Source organism: Cololabis saira, chromosome 18 (genome assembly GCF_033807715.1).
Source record: "Cololabis saira isolate AMF1-May2022 chromosome 18, fColSai1.1, whole genome shotgun sequence".
Classification (NCBI taxonomy): Eukaryota; Metazoa; Chordata; class Actinopteri; order Beloniformes; family Belonidae; genus Cololabis; species Cololabis saira.
Window position 1 is genome coordinate 14921043 of NC_084604.1, and position 17683 is coordinate 14938725.

Here is a 17683-nt window from a genome sequence, read left to right on the forward strand (position 1 = left end):
CGAGGTCGTGGTAGACTTCCGGCACCAAGGAGAGATCAGGGGCAGCAGGAGGCAGTTTGGGTGACAATGGGACTGGTGCGGCACGGAGACACCGTGCGCAACAGGCCGTGCTCCAGCTCAGGATGCGTCCCTCACCATAGCTGACATGGGGAATGTGGAGTTCCAACCAAGGTCGACCCAGGATGAGAGGGGACTGGGGGGACCTCAGGATGTAAAATCGAACCTCCTCCACATGGTTCCCAGACATGGTCATGGTGAGGGGGCTCGAGCGATGGGTGAGGGGTCCCAGATTGTGTCCATCCAGTGCTGACACAGCGAGCAGGGACTCCAGGGTGACAAGGGGAATTGCTGCTGAGTCAGCCAGTTGAGCGTCCAGAAAGTTGTCATCTGCCCCAGATGCCTCGATGATGGCCTCCAGAGGGAGAGTTCTGCCAGGCCACGAGAGGGTGACTTTAAACTTGGCTGGGTTGGTGATTGGTGGGGAATGAGTAACACGGCTCACCCGGAACCCCCCCTCGGGTGGGCCTACTCTTTTGGCAGTACAGGGCAGGTATCACGGAGGTGCCCCTTCCTCCCACAGTAGAGACACAAGCCCTGAGCCCTTCTCCGTTCCTTCTCAGCCCCTGTGAGACGGGCCCGGCCTAGTTGCATGGGTTCTTCACCAGGGGAAAGAGTGGCGCTCGGCTCCGCTGCAGAAGGGGGATTAGCTCTGGGTGTGGACCGTGGGCCAAAATCCGGGAGGCGAGGTGAGGTTGTCTGGTGGCGTCCTCTTTCTCTCCGGCGCTCCCGGATGCGCTGGTCCACATCGATGGCCGTGGCCACAAGTTCATTCAGGGTGGTGGACTTGTCCCTGACGAGTTCGTCCTTGATAGCCTCACTCAGACCCTGGCGGAAAGCACACTTCAGCCCTGCATCATTCCACCCACTGCTGGCAGCCAGGGTGCGAAACTCAATGGAGTAGGCTGCAACTGTCCGGCTTCCCTGGTGGAGGGACATCAGCCGTACCCCGACATCCTGTCCTGCAGTGGGGTGGTCAAAAACCCTCCTGAACTCAGTGAGGAAGGCAGCATAGTCATTGAACAAGTCGGGGCGGGTGGAGAGGATGGACTGCGCCCAGTTCAGGGCGTCACCGGTGGTGAGGTTGGTGACGAAGGCGACAGGGGATGCAGGTGACAAGAAGACAAACACAGACAGGATACTTGCCATTCTTAGGGAAGATCTGGCGATGAATGACTGGAAAACCGGGGTTTAAATAGACAGAGGGATCTGATGAGGAGAGTGGCTGCAGCTGTGCTGGACCTGGCTGGAAGCTCCTTCCCCAATCACCCACAACTCACATCACCTGCGGCGAAGAGCACGCAGTGCACGAGCTGTGGGGGTGGGGCAGGCTGGTTGTTGAGGAGGGTGAGTGTTAGGTGGAATGAGTGGAGGTGACACCATAACAATACATCCCATATTGGAATAAATATGTAAAAAATATTAACTGTAAGAAGGTCTATTTTTACTTTTAATTGTGAATTAAAACAGTATCTGGACTCTATTAAGTTTTCTACTAATTCAAAAGCAATCAAAACCATAAATATATGTAAATATTTTGGCTTTCTGTTATAATTTCATCCCCCGTGTTGTGCTTTTTGTTTCGTTTTTTATTTGAGTAATACTCTTTATATGTTATAATTCAACGTGAAATTGCATAATGTGAAGTTTTGTTATCATTGTACTGTTTGCAAATGTTAAATAAAAAAAAAATTAAAAAAAATTGAATAATATACACGAAGAAGACCAACTTCCGGTATGGACTTCCGGTATGGATGGAAGTATGGCCGCGCCCATGTCGGCCATCTTGCCTGCAGCCAGGTCCCTCTCCATTTTTTAGGAATCCCGTGGGTCCCGGTGTCGTGCCAAAAAGTGATTGCCTGCCATAATCTGATTTCTCCCCTGAAAATGGGTCTTTTTACCTGCCAAAAATTGATTGAAGGCCAAATACAGTTAATGAAAAGTTGTTTCTGCCTAAATATGACTTGATCTCATTCTTGAGCTTCATAATCTGAAAATCTGACGTTTTAGCGCTATCGCTCAACGGGCTGCTGTGCGATCCGTGTACCTTCCGTTCATTCTATTTCCAATTTTGAAACGCAAATCGGAAAACGAAAAAAAAGGCATTTTTCTTTTTTCAATATATGTAGCAGGTTGTTTTCCTATTATTGATTTTTACATTCTCAGATAAACACAAAGAATCCAATATATGTTAATCCAAAATGCAAAAATGCTGGGATTTTTTAACATCTGTATTATTACAAGGTGAACCGGAAGCAGTATTTTAGCCTTTTTTCCGCGATTAGCGCGTCTTTAGCACAACAGTAGCAGATTTGGTTGGCAGGAGGCAGAAGACGACGAGATGGTGTCCCATCGAGCCTTATGGGAATTTTATAAGAGAAATGATAGCGCAAAATCTCTCGCACGCGGACATTTCGACAAATTTATTACAGTTAGGTGTGCAGCAAGGATGTTCTGAAATGAGTGTCAGGAGATTTTGTGCACATCACAACATTTCCAGGAGGGGACATGTATCCTGTATCATGTAATTGGAGGTCGCTATCAGCAGGGCAATAAATCAGGTAGGTTATTTTGGTTTTCTTCGATTTACAGAGGTGGGTAGTAACGAGTTACATTTACTCCGTTACTTTCACTTGATTAGGTTTTTGGATAAATTGTACTTTGGAGTAGTTTTACATCATCTCCATACTTTTTACTTTTACTTGAGTATATTTATGGAGAAGAATGTACTCTTACTCTACTACATTAGGCTACACTGTGCTAGTTACTTTTCTGTTTACCCGTTCAGTATTCTATGCATCATAATAATATTTTCCCCCCTACGCATCAATTTAATGTTTTATTTTGTCAGAGAGGGACTTCCGCCAAAGGTTCTACCACGTGACTGTGTTTCACCAATCAAATTTGTGTTTCTTGTGCCGTAATTTATTTTGTAAATATTTAATTTATTTTTCTTTTTTTTTTTTTTTTACCTTGTCTGCACACATATTATTGATTGATACCATGACGGTAGAAACCAAAAGTGTATATATGTGCATTATTACTATATGTAATATATACATATATATATACGCACACATATGCATACACATACATAAATATACACATACAAACCCAGTGTTTTTTTTTTTTTTTTTTTTTTTTTTTTTTAATTTATTTTTCACTTTTACTTATTCTATTATTTTTTTGGATTGGAAGTACTTGAATTTACCTGAAGATTATCATTTTGTATTTTTGTCTGATTAAATGTCTTCACAAATAAAGTAGACGTTACTCAACAGTTACTCAGTACTTGAGTAGTTTTTTTAACCAAGTACTTATTTACTCTTACTCAAGTATTATTTGGATGACTACTTTTTACTTCTAATTGAGTCATATTATTCTGAAGTAACAATAATCTTACTTGAGTACAATTTTTGGCTACTCTACCCACCTCGGTTTTATATTTTATATTTCATGTAGACTAGGCCTACATGTCACGCCTTATGTTGATTCATCAGACAGGGTCAACATATGGCCAAAAGATGATGACCTGTCTGCGATGGGAGTGGTTGCTGGTGAACGCCGAGTGGGGAAGATTTTGAGAACAACTCATTGTCCCTATCACGAAATGCGCAAACGTGTAAGTATCTTTTGCAAGCCTTTAATGTTGTAGTATATGGTATAATGTATTTTACTAGCTGACTTTTACTTACTTTTTCTCCCAAAGGGCGCACGTAACCTTAACCCCGTCCCCTACAGTGCTGCATCCATGGGACACAAAGTCCACATCGACCAGAACGAGAAATTGGTCATGTTTAGAGTGACACATGTTCTCGCAATAGATGGGTACAGCAGTAAGGTCGTTGCCCATGCAACCATGCCTGTCAAAAATAACCTCACAATTTATGAAGACGTTTACAGGTTAGTACAGTGCTTCTCAACCTTTTTTTTGGCTTCAATACCCCCTTTCTCTGATTTCTGAATCCTTTTTATGCAACTTTGACTATAGATGTGATTTATTAGCTGGGAAATACAATAGGGATATAGCCTGAAGCCTCACACAGTTCCACTACACATTTGAGAACAATAAATCACATCTATAGTCATCTGCAGGCTTCTGTTGCACAATTTATTTAGGTATGTCATCTCAATAATTAACATATATTTATTCTAATTTATTGATTTTCACCTGTAATTGTGCACACAATGCCCTAGTACATTGCAATATTCTTGGTCTATCCTACATTGCAGACTTAACATTTGATGAGTCAACATTTGATTGAGTCATTTTTCACTATTTTATAGATCAGCAGTTCTTGAATATGGGATGTGGGACCAGGTCAGGGTGGACCATGGCTGGGAATTTTACTTGTCCCTCTACATGCAGGGGATGCTGTCTAACCACAGACACAACTTGCAAAGGCAACCATATCTGCAAACTCAGTCAACAAAGGTGAGGTCCTTAATGTACAAAATGTGCCTTGTCTATGCCCGACATATGCTTTGGAGATGTTACTCAGATGTTTTGTACTGAACAACAAAATAACAAACTCTAGCAATGATTGTTGTTGGAATATACAGCTATTTAACACTTTTTTAAACAGAATATATCACTTAACCCAGCCTTCTCAACCGGGGTGTCGCGGCACCCTGGGGTGTCGTCTGACTGCTTCAGGGGTGTCGTCAAAAAATTACCTATTCTGACATTTCATATATAGATACCGTATTTTCGCGACCATAAGGGTGCCGTGTGCCTACCCTACCCTACCCTACCTACCCTCGGTTTTGTGTGTCATTTCTGTATTTAAAACACACACGGCGCACCGACCGAAAAGTCGCCGTCTACACACACTTACGACACACACGCGCACCGCAGAACACACACACAAGCACACAAGTGTGCGTATTTAAAAATAGAGCAGGAGCAAAAATTTGTTTGATTGTACTTTATTTCAGTTTTTACATTAATCAACCCCATCGAAGTCTCATCCTCTGTTTCTGCATTAAAGAGCTCCGCTAAATCAGCTGTGCCAGTCCGAATTTCCTCGCTGTCAGAGTCACTTTCCGTGCCGTGCAGCGCCTCGGAAATGCTGGCTTTTGCGAAAGCTCGCAAAATAGTCCCAGCAGACACGTTAGCCCACGCATCTACAATCTATCTGCAAACTGTGGCATAACTTGCCCAGTACTGCCTTCCACTCTTGGTGAAACTGTTCCCCCTCAGTCATCCATGGCTCCCACAGCGCTCGCAGCCTTAAGGCTGATTTATGGTTCCGCGTTACACCAACGCAGAGCCCACGCCGGAGGGTACGCGGAGAAGCACACCGTACGTGCGCGTCGCCGCGTACCCTACGCCGATTTAATGCAGAACCATAAATCAGGCTTCACTTTGAACGGCCGGTTCACACCGACGTCCAGCGGTTGGAATGCCTGCGTCAGACCTCCCGGAATAACAGCAAGCACAGCGTTCATATTTTTCACTTCTTTTTTTACATTGTGAGATGGGCGCGCATAGAGTCACAGATCAACAGCGATGGTGATGTGTGGAAAAAACCACCTGGTCACCTTACATAGACCTGCCTCAGCCACTCTTCATCATCCCTTCATCCATCCAGTCCTTTTAATTTGCCTTTATAATGACTCCGGCTGGAAAAGTCTCTTTAGGCAGTCTTTCTTTTAAAAATCACCATAGTTTCTGACTGTCCATCAGCGTGACAACCAAGCACAACAGTGAACGATGACTTCTACTCTGGTGCAGTTATCGTGTTCAAGTTATTGATACAAAATAAACGGGATATATGCATTTACAGTCAGAGCGATGCAGGGTGGTTTTTAATTATATTTTACTCTGAGTTGTCGTGAGATTTTATTAACTTTTGAACGGTGTCATGACTGAAAAAAGGTTGAGAAAGGCTGATTTAACCAGATGCACCCTTGAGTTGGGGTGCTTGTAGGTACCCCTACACATCAATGGTCCTGCTCCTTGGACTACCAATCAACCCTCTTTATATTGTCTGTTAACTTTTTTTGATTTTGCAGACTAAATTGAGTGGGGATTTTTTTTTGAGTGTTGGTTTTATATTATCCAACTTTTTAAGTTAAAAAAAAAAATCTACCCTTTTCTTGTCTACATTCTACATTGTAATCATACAGTAGAGCGAATGTGGGTAGAGATCAACCACCGGGTAAATTACCCATTGAAGGAGACCCTCATGCAGCTGCAGGATCAGGAAGTCCTCAACATGGACGACAACGTCACCAGATACTGTACATCTAACCTTACTGCTGAGCTGTGCAAGATTGGCATAACAAGAGCTGTACTTGCATGGAATGCACACATAATCCCAGGTGAGTTACATAAAAAAACATGTATCACAGTTCTTTTTTGTGAACTTTTTCTTTATTTTAAAGTTGACAGTGAATTCAAACAGTAGCTGACATTTTGTGACCTATGCTTTGCTTCACAGGCAAAGGAACACCCAATCGTTTGGCAGAAGGAGGATGTCCAAAAAAACTAGGAGAAGAGTTGTTGCCACATGCCTCCCAAGCAGCAGACATGTACCAGCAGTATGTTGGCTGTTCATGTAATGGAAAATTTTGGTATAACACTGTCTGTTGCCTGTTTTCATTCCTATGCCGAGGTCATGTTCCTTTGACACAGTGGCCTGGCATGGTTGCCAGGGTGATGGGTGATGTTTTGTCTTTTCCAGCTCCAGAGTATAAAATAACCTGTCTATAATCTTCTTCAGCGCACTCAGGACTGTCGGTTCATGTGACCGGTTGGACTGTGTGGCTCCGTTCAATTGAATGTTTGTCCTCTTTTCATTAAATCTTCGAAAGACAGCTGAGGTGTCCTGACATTCTTTTTGAACAACAATTTTTGCCACCACAATTTTGGCGACCACGAAGGGACCTCATCTGTGCCGGATTTTTTCCTTCTCTCCTCCGGAATCGAAGGTGTTTTAAGCATGCAACAACCTCGTACTCCCCCATCTTCACCCGTTTCACCCATCGGAGAGATGAGGAAAAGTGCTGGGAAGACTGGCTGTCTCAAGGACATTTTTGACTGGCAGAAAGCCTGCGTTTCGCCAGGAAAATTGTGAGACTATTGCTGCAAAAGGCTGAAAGAGTGCAACGGGGGGGCAGAACACATTGAGGGCCCACGCGAAAAGGGGGGCCGGACTGTCTAGGGGTGGCGAGGAGAGCCGGTGAGGTGTCCGGTGGAAACGCAGAGGCCGGCTGTGAAGTCTGCAGAACACGTGAGCACCTGAATACTAAATACACATACACACAAGAACCTTGTTTTTCATTTAATAGGTCTGGATTTTATGTTTAATGTCAAAAGGGAAGGGAAATCAGCACTTGTCTGTTTAAGATTAGGTTATGATTTAAGATTATAACGTAATTTATTAATAGACGTTGGAATTGAGTATTGTGTCAGGAGAGGTTATTCATGACGTGTGGGTACACACCCCAATGCTGTTGTAGCTGCTTTCCCGTGATTGGTATCGTCTCAGACGTGGTTATTGATAAATAAAAAACTTCAAGTTACGTGAAGACAATTGTAAAATTAAATAAGTATCGGTAATTTTACTCATGCCGAACTGTTAGAGAGTTAGAGGCTTCATTATAATACTTTCAGCTGTTAGAACAATGTTGCAGGGGCTGGTTTATACTTTTTGTTTATTCTACAGCAGGAAAACTCTTGCATCACATGCCAGACTGGAACGCCTCATTCATGGTTAATTAAAGATGAGGTACAAATAAGATGAAGTGATATAAATGGACTAGAAGCGAAATGGATTCGACCTGAATTCACACGCTATTTTCTCTCAGGTTCGGGTAGTTTTATTTATTTTTTGCTCGGCATTCCAGTCCATCCTAACAGTCAATTTTGTTTGCTGTTGTTTTGATGGTAAAATTTTGTTTGCTGTTGTTTTGATGGTAAAATTTTGTTTGCTGTTGTTTTGATGGTAAAATTTTGTTTGCTGTTGTTTTGATGGTAAAATTTTGTTTGCTGTTGTTTTGATGCTAAAATTTTGTTTGCTGTTGTTTTGATGGTAAAATGTTACACGTTTGTTTTGATGGTAAACTGTTACACGTTTGTTTTGATGGTAATATGTTATACGTTCACTCGTGTGGGGTCGGCTTGACCGGGGGTCAAGCGGCCGTGCTGACCAGGAGGAGTCTGGGAGACCCGGTGACCAGCAAGGAGGAGGGGTAGCTGACGTAAGAGACACTCCTCTCGATGGATCTAGGGGAATGGGAACTTTTGTTTGCCTGTTTTGGCTAATGGTTCTCCTGTCCAATGTTTTTGTCTAGTGTTCATGACTGGAACTGTTTATTGAATTGGGATTCCTGTAAATGCATTAAAGTGGGTTTGAGTCCCGCTGAGGGGTTGAGTTGAAGGTCAGGGACCTTCGGGGGTCTGGGACCCCCCCCCTTTTTTAGCTAGGGATTTAAATTGCCAGATAAACTTGGATGTTGATGGCGTGGCTTCGTGAAGATACTATGTTGATACTTTACTATGTTGACATGGGCCTGAAAAACATAAACAGAGATGTTGAGGTTGTGAAATGTATGTGAAATTCAGCATTAACTGCTGATGCGCCTGCGCTATGTGTGTGCGTGTGTGAACGCCTGGGTGTGTGTAAGCTCCGTGTCGCTTGTCTGACTGCGCGTTCACGCAGGGAGCGTTCACGTGAGGCTGCGTGGATGAGAGAGATGTTATCTCATTTTCCTTTCTGTTGACATTTTTTTTTTTGTTAAATTGATACAAGTAAAATAGTCTTTTACTCGTTCTTTTCCCTGTGTGGGGAATTGATGATGTGGAATTGTCAGAATTGGGTTGATTTACCGTTCGAATGGTTGCAGGTCACTTTTGTGATACTGTATTTGAACCGGATTGTGGGTCAAGGACGTATAAGGCCTTTGAGTAGCCCATTTTTAAAATACTTAAAATATAGATATTTTTGGCCATTTTCCAAACATTTGAAATGTAGTGTACACGTACATGTATGTGAAAGCTTCAAACAAAAGTATTTTTGTGTTTTTAAACCTACATCTATAGGGCAACGACCCTGGTTTTTGTTGTATGGAAATTGGATTCTTGCCGTTGAGCTGTGTATGATTGTGAAAAGCATGTTACATATCAATCATTTTCCTTTATTTTGTCTGTCGTAAAGTCACATACTGTTGATTGACGGTTTCGTCAGGAGTGGGTTTCGTCCCGTAAAATGAGTGCCCTGTGTTTTTTTTTGGATATGGGTCAATGACAAATAAGGCTTCCGCAGAAGGTATTTTTAAAAGAACTCTGTTGTATCTACAATATTTTAAGATTATTGCATTCCAGTGGCCAGGCATTTAGTATCTTTAGCGTCCAATTTTACATTTAAAGACGGAATAATAATTATACAAATATACAAATGAATGCATTTAATACGATATCTATTCACATCATAGTTGTCAACCATTCGTTCACTTCAACCTATTATTTATTGGTTTAAATGAATGTTTTATGTGGTCGCACCACCTGACATCAGTTGTACCACCTGACTTTTACAGCTAATTTTAAATTAGACGGGCTTCTACTTGGACACCTGTATTGGCTACCTTGGCTGTCAAGTTCATACATATCATTTTTAAATAGAATAGAGAGTTTTATGATAAAATCACATTTTCCTGGTTTTACATTGGTTGTACCATTTGACATTTTGGGGGTTTGAGATGCCAAAATGTAAAGTAACATATATTATCTGAATGTACCTGGAAGGTATACTGCCTGAGGGGCAGTTTGGAAGTGCTTATTGCAGTATGTTGTTGTTATCTTGGTTGCGAGTGAGTCCTGAGACGAGTGCGTTAAAGCTTCTCTGGACCTGTTGACCCATTTTGGCTGAACAGGGGCATCAACCCCTGTCCGAACTGCAGTTTGTTGCCACAAGGGTTGCGTTTCTGGGTCATGTCATTTCGGGGGAGGGCAGATCCCTCTCACCTGGCAGGATTAAGGCCATTCAAAAGGAGAAACGCCAGAACTGGTCATTAAGAAACAAATTATGTAAATTCTGGGCTCCACGAGGTATTGTCGACAGTGGGTCTCGCATTATGCGGAAATTGAGGCACCATTGGCAGCAATTGCCCATGGAGAAGGCCTACAAACATCAGACCCTGGTACCTGGACTGATGAGGCTGACGACGCCTTCACTGACCTGAAACTGACGTTACAGACGCCTCCACTACCTGGACAGCCTGACTGTTCACGACTTTTCGTCCAGACTGTGGACGGAAAGGGGGGTTACATGACTTCAAGTGCTACAGCAAGTTCTTAACCCTTACCCTTTTGCCAACAGCGGATGATGGAGAACCACTCGCAACGCTAACATCCATTTGTTCCCCAAGACCTGAATTTGAGTGATGATGCTGTTGTAATGATGTTGTCTTTGTTCCCCAAGACCTGAATTTGAGTGAGGTTGCAATTGACAATGCTGACTTTGATCTTTTTTGTTGTTGGTTCTGCTTCCAGGGCTCCTGCTACGTGAGTTAACATTGCAGGTTTTGCTTTTGGGGCTTTTGTCCCTGATACGTTTTTTTTATTTTTCCACAGGTAGACCCATAGCGCATCACGTGGATACAATGTTCCTGCCTACACAAATTGCTGTGTGTAAATGTGATGATCACACTAACAATCTGATTTTGTCTCTCAATGAAATGTTCAAGCTGACGCAGCTGCAAAAGATACTGCGTCCAAACAACCCTTGTCTCTCAAAGTACGATCTGTCTCCCTGCTACTTCCGTCCTCGGCTGTGACCTCGGTTGAGATTGGTGAATTGTAACTGTGAGGGAGCTGGAAATCATCCCCCTCACTAAGGTGATCAACACACTCTTAAACACATATGTGTTCAGTTGGAAAAACTGTTTAATATAGGAAGTTCTTTTTTGTTGTTTTTTGTATTTTTATTTTGGTGACCCTACTAACCACTCTCTCTTTGAGGTCGACTTCCGGGTGGGCGTGTTCTCATGGGTGCATACATGAACATGCAGCCACAGAACTCCAATTGATGGGATACAGCTGTGTCAATTGACTACCTGGTTGGGCTGTACCAAGTAGACCAGGACCAGAGAGGGGAGGAAGTAGAGGGTTTTGTTGAATTTAGCTTCTGTTGGACATTTATTCAGTTTATTATGTATTTTGTTTAATCTGTGTTATGCAGTATGCATTTGTAGATTGTTTGTGTAAATATTATTTGCAGGATTTATTGGTTAACATATTTAAACTTAGTTGGGTGTGTGTGGGAAATGGTAGAGGCCGTTAGTAGAAAGGCCAGGTGTGAGAACAAGTGGGGGGCGAGAGAGAGGGGCGTCAAGTTGGGCTTCACCTTGGCTGCCAGGATCTGCGGCACCTGTAAGCCTGTGCTTTGTTTGCCCTGCTCCATGTAGGAGAGTGTGACTTTGTGCAACAAGTAAAGAAAAAGAGTTCTGGAAAATCCCTGCTGGTCTCATGTCATGTCATTACTCGCTCTACACCTGAATCCCGCAAGGTTTCGTCCTGCCTGTAAGGGTTACCATCTCTAAAACCTTACATTTGGTGGCAGTGGTGGGATGAGACGTGGCAAGATTTAAGGTGAAAAGTGTTGAGAGCTGACAACATGGGACCTAAAGCACAGTCCAAGGCTCAAAAGATGGATGTTGTGGAGGATGCCTCTGAAGAGGGTGCTGCAGGAGGACAGCCCATGATCCTACACCCCAGCGTGGAGCACCGGGGGCCTGTGGATATGGAATCAATTACTGGTATGTTGCAGCAATGTCTTCACTTTCAACGTGACCTGAGTGAAAGGTGGGACAAAGAAACAATTAGACAGGACAAAAGGTGGCGCCAAATGCAGATTCAAATGAACAACCTCAGAGATGATCTGGAGCAGCAGCAGCAGGGAGGTGAAAATCAGCCCCAACTGAATGCATCACCAGAGCGGCGGCGGCAGCAGCAGCCACAGCAGGAGGAGGGGGAGGGGCATGTTTCCCAGTCCAGTGTCCGCAGCGAGCCAACGGGCAGGGGCTGGGGGCAGGCTGCAGTTCCCCGGCTGGAGGAGGGTGATGATATTGAGCAGTACCTGACTACATTCGAGCGCCTGGCGATGGCATATCAGTGGCCGGAGGTCGAGTGGGCAGTGAGGCTGATTCCTCACCTGACGGGGAAGGCACGAGCAGCATATGTGACCATGGCAGCAGAGGACACCTTTGACTATAAGGCAGTCAAGGAGGCCATCCTTGCCAAATATGAAATCAATGAAGATGTCTATCAGCAGAGGTTCAGGGAGCCTGACATCCGCCCTGATGAGAGCCCAAGAGAGTTTTACAATCGACTTAAAGACTTTTACGATAAGTGGATTCAACCGGAGAAGAAGACGAAGGAGCAGATTGGGGAGACCTTCATTCTAGAACAATTTTACCGCTCTCTGTCTCCAGAACTCAGAGTATGGGTGAAGGAAAGGGATCCAAAGTCAGCACGCCATGCAGCTCAGCTGGTGGAAACCTTCCTTGCTGCCCGATGGGGGTCCAAGAGCTACAGGTTCGAGCCTCCACAGAAGTCCATAACTACCCGTGGTAAGCCATTGGGGTCAGGGGGTTGGGGTGGTCCCAGAGAGCCAGAGCCAGCTAGGCCCCTAGAAAAACCTCAAACTCTCATTAGGACAGGTTCGGCTGCTAAACCTGTTTGCTATCACTGTGGTCAGGAGGGGCACATTAAGCCAGAATGTCCTGTCAGAAAAACTAAAGCAGATTATTTTTGTACTGTCCCTCGGCCTGGTCAAAGTGACAGTTGTGTAGTGGGGAAACGACGGGTCACTACAGTAAAGATAAATGGTAAACCAGCCCAGGCTCTCCTTGATACTGGTAGTACACAAACTCTCATACGCCCATCATTAGTCCAGAAGGAGGGTCCCCTAGGAAAGTCAGTTCTAGATATTTCTTGTGTGCATGGTGACCTTAAAGCCTATCCTATGACTATGGTGTACTTGGAGGTAGCGGGGCGAACTTACCTTCTCTCAGTGGGGGTGGTAGACAGCTTGGCCTATCCAGTACTCTTGGGAGAGGATGTTCCCATCCTGCAGGAGTTGGTTAGGTCATGTAAGCCAGTCAACATTGTCACTACGAGATCACAAAGACGGGTACAGGAGTTGGTTGAGGAAGGGCAAAGTGGAGACCAGGCAGGACCACCTGAAAGTGTTCCGGGCCTAGAGGAGCCAGTACCCCAGTCCTCAGTCCAGGTAAATCCAGAGGTTCACGGCCCAGGCCAGGATTCAGCTGAGGAGGATCTAAATGTTCTCTCCGAATTACCTTACTTTGATGAAGGTTTTCCGGAGGGCACTGTTAAAGTGAGGAAAAGTAGGAGACTGAAAAGACAAGAGAAAATGGCAGGTACAGTAAGGACAGGTTCAGGGCTTTCAGAGCCGGATATTTTTGATGGTGACAAAAGTTGTGATTTTTTACAACTTCAAAAACAGGATGAGTCACTTCAGGGCTTCTTTAAACAGGCAGTTGTAGTGCAGTGGGGTCAGGTGGCAGGCGAAGGCTATTTCCTCAGGGACCAGGTGCTGTACTACAAAGGCAACCTAGATGAGCGGGAAAGACTTGTGGTTCCACAGAGGCTCCGGGAACAGGTGCTAGAGTTGGGCCATAGTATTCCCTGGGCGGGTCATCTAGGAGCTAAAAAGACCTTGGACAGAATTGCCAGCAGATTTTACTGGCCAGGCCTGAACACAGAGGTACAGGATTACTGTCAGTCTTGTCCAATCTGTCAGCTATCAGGAAATAAGAATGTCCCCAGATTCCCATTGCAGTCGCTTCCCATCATGGAGGTGCCATTTAGCCGAATAGCCATGGATATTGTGGGTCCGTTAGAGCGAACACAGTCAGGACACCGCTACATATTGGTGGTTTGTGACTACAGCACCAGATATCCTGAAGCATTTCCCCTCAGAGACATTACAGCTAAACAAATAGCATATGCATTACTGCAGCTCTTTTCTAGAGTGGGTATTCCATCTGAGATCCTGACAGATCAGGGAACAAACTTCCTTTCAAACACTCTAAGGCAGGTCTACAGGCTCTTAGGCATTAGGACCATTCGGACCACCCCTTACCACCCCCAGACCGATGGCTTAGTGGAGAGGTACAACAGAACTTTGAAAAGCATGCTGAAGAAGTTTATCTCCACTAATGCCAAAGACTGGGACAAGTGGCTCCCGTATCTACTGTTTGCCTATAGGGAGGTGCCGCAAGCTTCAACTGGCTTCTCACCTTTTGAGCTCCTTTATGGCAGGCAAGTGAGGGGTCCCCTTGACGTGCTGCAGGAGACCTGGGTGGGATCCCAGGGTAAGGAAACCAGTGTTTTGGAATTTGTCCTTCAGATGAGGGAGAAAATGGAGCAGTCTACCAAGCTGGTGAGGAAAAAGATGGAGAAGGCGCAGCGTGGACAGCAAACCTGGTATGACAAGGCGGCCAGAGAGAGATCCTTCAGTCCAGGTCAGCAGGTACTTCTCCTTCTTCCTACAGTTGAAAACAAGTTGCTGGCGAAATGGCAAGGACCATATACTGTGCTGAAGAAGTTGGGTGCAACAACATATGAGATTGCGATGCCAGAGAGGAGAAATCCAAAGCAGACTTTCCACATCAATCTGCTGAAGGAGTGGAAAACTCGGGAAACCCCACCCCAACAGCATATGTTTGTTCGGACTGTGGGGGAGGAGGATGATGTTGTGGGTGAGTTTACTCCTACATGTCACAACTCTATACCCCTTGATCTCTCTCATCTCTCTCTGACTCAGCAGCAAGAGTTGCGGGCCATTTTTCCACCAGATTTGTTTCAGGAGAAACCAGGAGCAACCCAGCTAGTGGAGCATGACATCCGCCTGAAGAACAGCACCCCCATCAGGCAGAGAATGTACCGCACTCCACAGAGGCTGTTGCCGGTGTTAGAAGAGGAAATTGCTGTCATGCTGGAGTTGGGCGTCATCGAGCCCTCCAGCAGTGAGTGGAGCAATCCTATCGTCCTGGTGATCAAGAAGGATGGGAGCATCAGATTTTGCATTGACTTCCGGAAGATAAATGCACAATCTGAATTTGATGCTTATCCTCTGCCAAGATTGGATGATCTTATTGAGTGTGTGGGCCAAGCAAAGTTCATCACCACCCTGGATCTTTGCAAAGGCTACTGGCAGGTGCCCCTGTCGGATGCTGCCAAGCCGCTAACTGCTTTCAGGACCCCTCAAGGACTCTGGCAGTTCACCAAGATGCCTTTTGGTCTCCACGGGGCTCCTGCCACCTTCCAGAGGCTGATGAACCAAGTGCTGGCAGGTATGGACACATTTGCCGCTGCTTACCTTGACGATGTTGTCATATACAGTAACTCTTGGCAGGAACATCTGAACCACCTGGCGATGGTGCTGCAGAAAATCAAGGAGGCTGGCCTGACTATCAATCCGGGGAAGTGCGCAGTGGCGAAGCAGGAAACCCAATACCTGGGTTACATCCTAGGAGGCGGTGTCATTAAGCCTGTGCAGGACAAGGTGGAAGCAATCCGAGCAAGGGAGAGGCCAGGAGCAACCCAGCTAGTGGAGGCCAAATGTAAGGTTTTAGAGATGGTAACCCTTACAGGCAGGACGAAACCTTGCGGGATTCAGGTGTAGAGCGAGTAATGACATGACATGAGACCAGCAGGGATTTTCCAGAACTCTTTTTCTTTACTTGTTGCACAAAGTCACACTCTCCTACATGGAGCAGGGCAAACAAAGCACAGGCTTACAGGTGCCGCAGATCCTGGCAGCCAAGGTGAAGCCCAACTTGACGCCCCTCTCTCTCGCCCTGCTGTGGCTGCTGCTGCCGCCGCCGCTCTGGTGATGCATTCAGTTGGGGCTGATTTTCACCTCCCTGCTGCTGCTGCTCCAGATCATCTCTGAGGTTGTTCATTTGAATCTGCATTTGGCGCCACCTTTTGTCCTGTCTAATTGTTTCTTTGTCCCACCTTTCACTCAGGTCACGTTGAAAGTGAAGACATTGCTGCAACATACCAGTAATTGATTCCATATCCACAGGCCCCCGGTGCTCCACGCTGGGGTGTAGGATCATGGGCTGTCCTCCTGCAGCACCCTCTTCAGAGGCATCCTCCACAACATCCATCTTTTGAGCCTTGGACTGTGCTTTAGGTCCCATGTTGTCAGCTCTCAACACTTTTCACCTTAAATCTTGCCACGTCTCATCCCACTTCACCAAGATGCCTTTTGGTCTCCACGGGGCTCCTGCCACCTTCCAGAGGCTGATGAACCAAGTGCTGGCAGGTATGGACACATTTGCCGCTGCTTACCTTGACGATGTTGTCATATACAGTAACTCTTGGCAGGAACATCTGAACCACCTGGCGATGGTGCTGCAGAAAATCAAGGAGGCTGGCCTGACTATCAATCCGGGGAAGTGCGCAGTGGCGAAGCAGGAAACCCAATACCTGGGTTACATCCTAGGAGGCGGTGTCATTAAGCCTGTGCAGGACAAGGTGGAAGCAATCCGAGCAAGGGAGAGGCCGACTACCCGGAAGCAGGTCAAGTCGTTTTTGGGCCTGGTGGGCTGGTACCGGCGCTTCATCCAGGACTTCTCTGCAAGGGCGGCGCCCTTATCGGATCTCACCAGCACAGCAAAAACCAAGTTGGAGTGGGGTGAGGAGCAGGAAAAGGCATTCCAGGACCTCAAGGATGCCCTGTGCCAGGAGCCGGTTTTGCAGAGTCCAAACTTCAACTTGCCTTTCACAGTCCAGACGGATGCTTCTCGTCGGGGGATCGGTGGGGTCCTCCTACAAGGAGATGGAGAAGAAAGGAAACCAGTGGCATACATCAGCAGGAAGCTGTTTCCCAGGGAGACCCGATACTCGACTGTGGAGCTTGAATGTTTGGCCATTAAGTGGGCTGTTGACACCTTTAAGTACTACCTGCTTGGCAGGGAGTTCAACCTGGAAACGGATCATAGAGCGCTGCAATGGCTGGAGCAGATGAAGGATACCAACAGCCGGATCACTCGTTGGTTCCTGTCCCTTCAACCATACCGATTCTCCATCCACTACCGGCCAGGGAAGCAGAATACGGTGGCTGACTTCCTGTCTCGCCACGGGGTTGGCGAGACTGCCGGAGGGGGTGAGAAGTGTGAGGGAGCTGGAAATCATCCCCCTCACTAAGGTGATCAACACACTCTTAAACACATATGTGTTCAGTTGGAAAAACTGTTTAATATAGGAAGTTCTTTTTTGTTGTTTTTTGTATTTTTATTTTGGTGACCCTACTAACCACTCTCTCTTTGAGGTCGACTTCCGGGTGGGCGTGTTCTCATGGGTGCATACATGAACATGCAGCCACAGAACTCCAATTGATGGGATACAGCTGTGTCAATTGACTACCTGGTTGGGCTGTACCAAGTAGACCAGGACCAGAGAGGGGAGGAAGTAGAGGGTTTTGTTGAATTTAGCTTCTGTTGGACATTTATTCAGTTTATTATGTATTTTGTTTAATCTGTGTTATGCAGTATGCATTTGTAGATTGTTTGTGTAAATATTATTTGCAGGATTTATTGGTTAACATATTTAAACTTAGTTGGGTGTGTGTGGGAAATGGTA

General features: G+C 45.6%; 1 pseudogene; it reads left to right on the top strand.

The window, feature by feature from the left end:
• The first annotated feature begins 1269 nt into the window (after window positions 1–1269).
• LOC133464783 (uncharacterized) lies at window positions 1270–7139 on the top strand (annotated as a pseudogene).
• Window positions 7140–17683: the final 10544 nt, after the last annotated feature.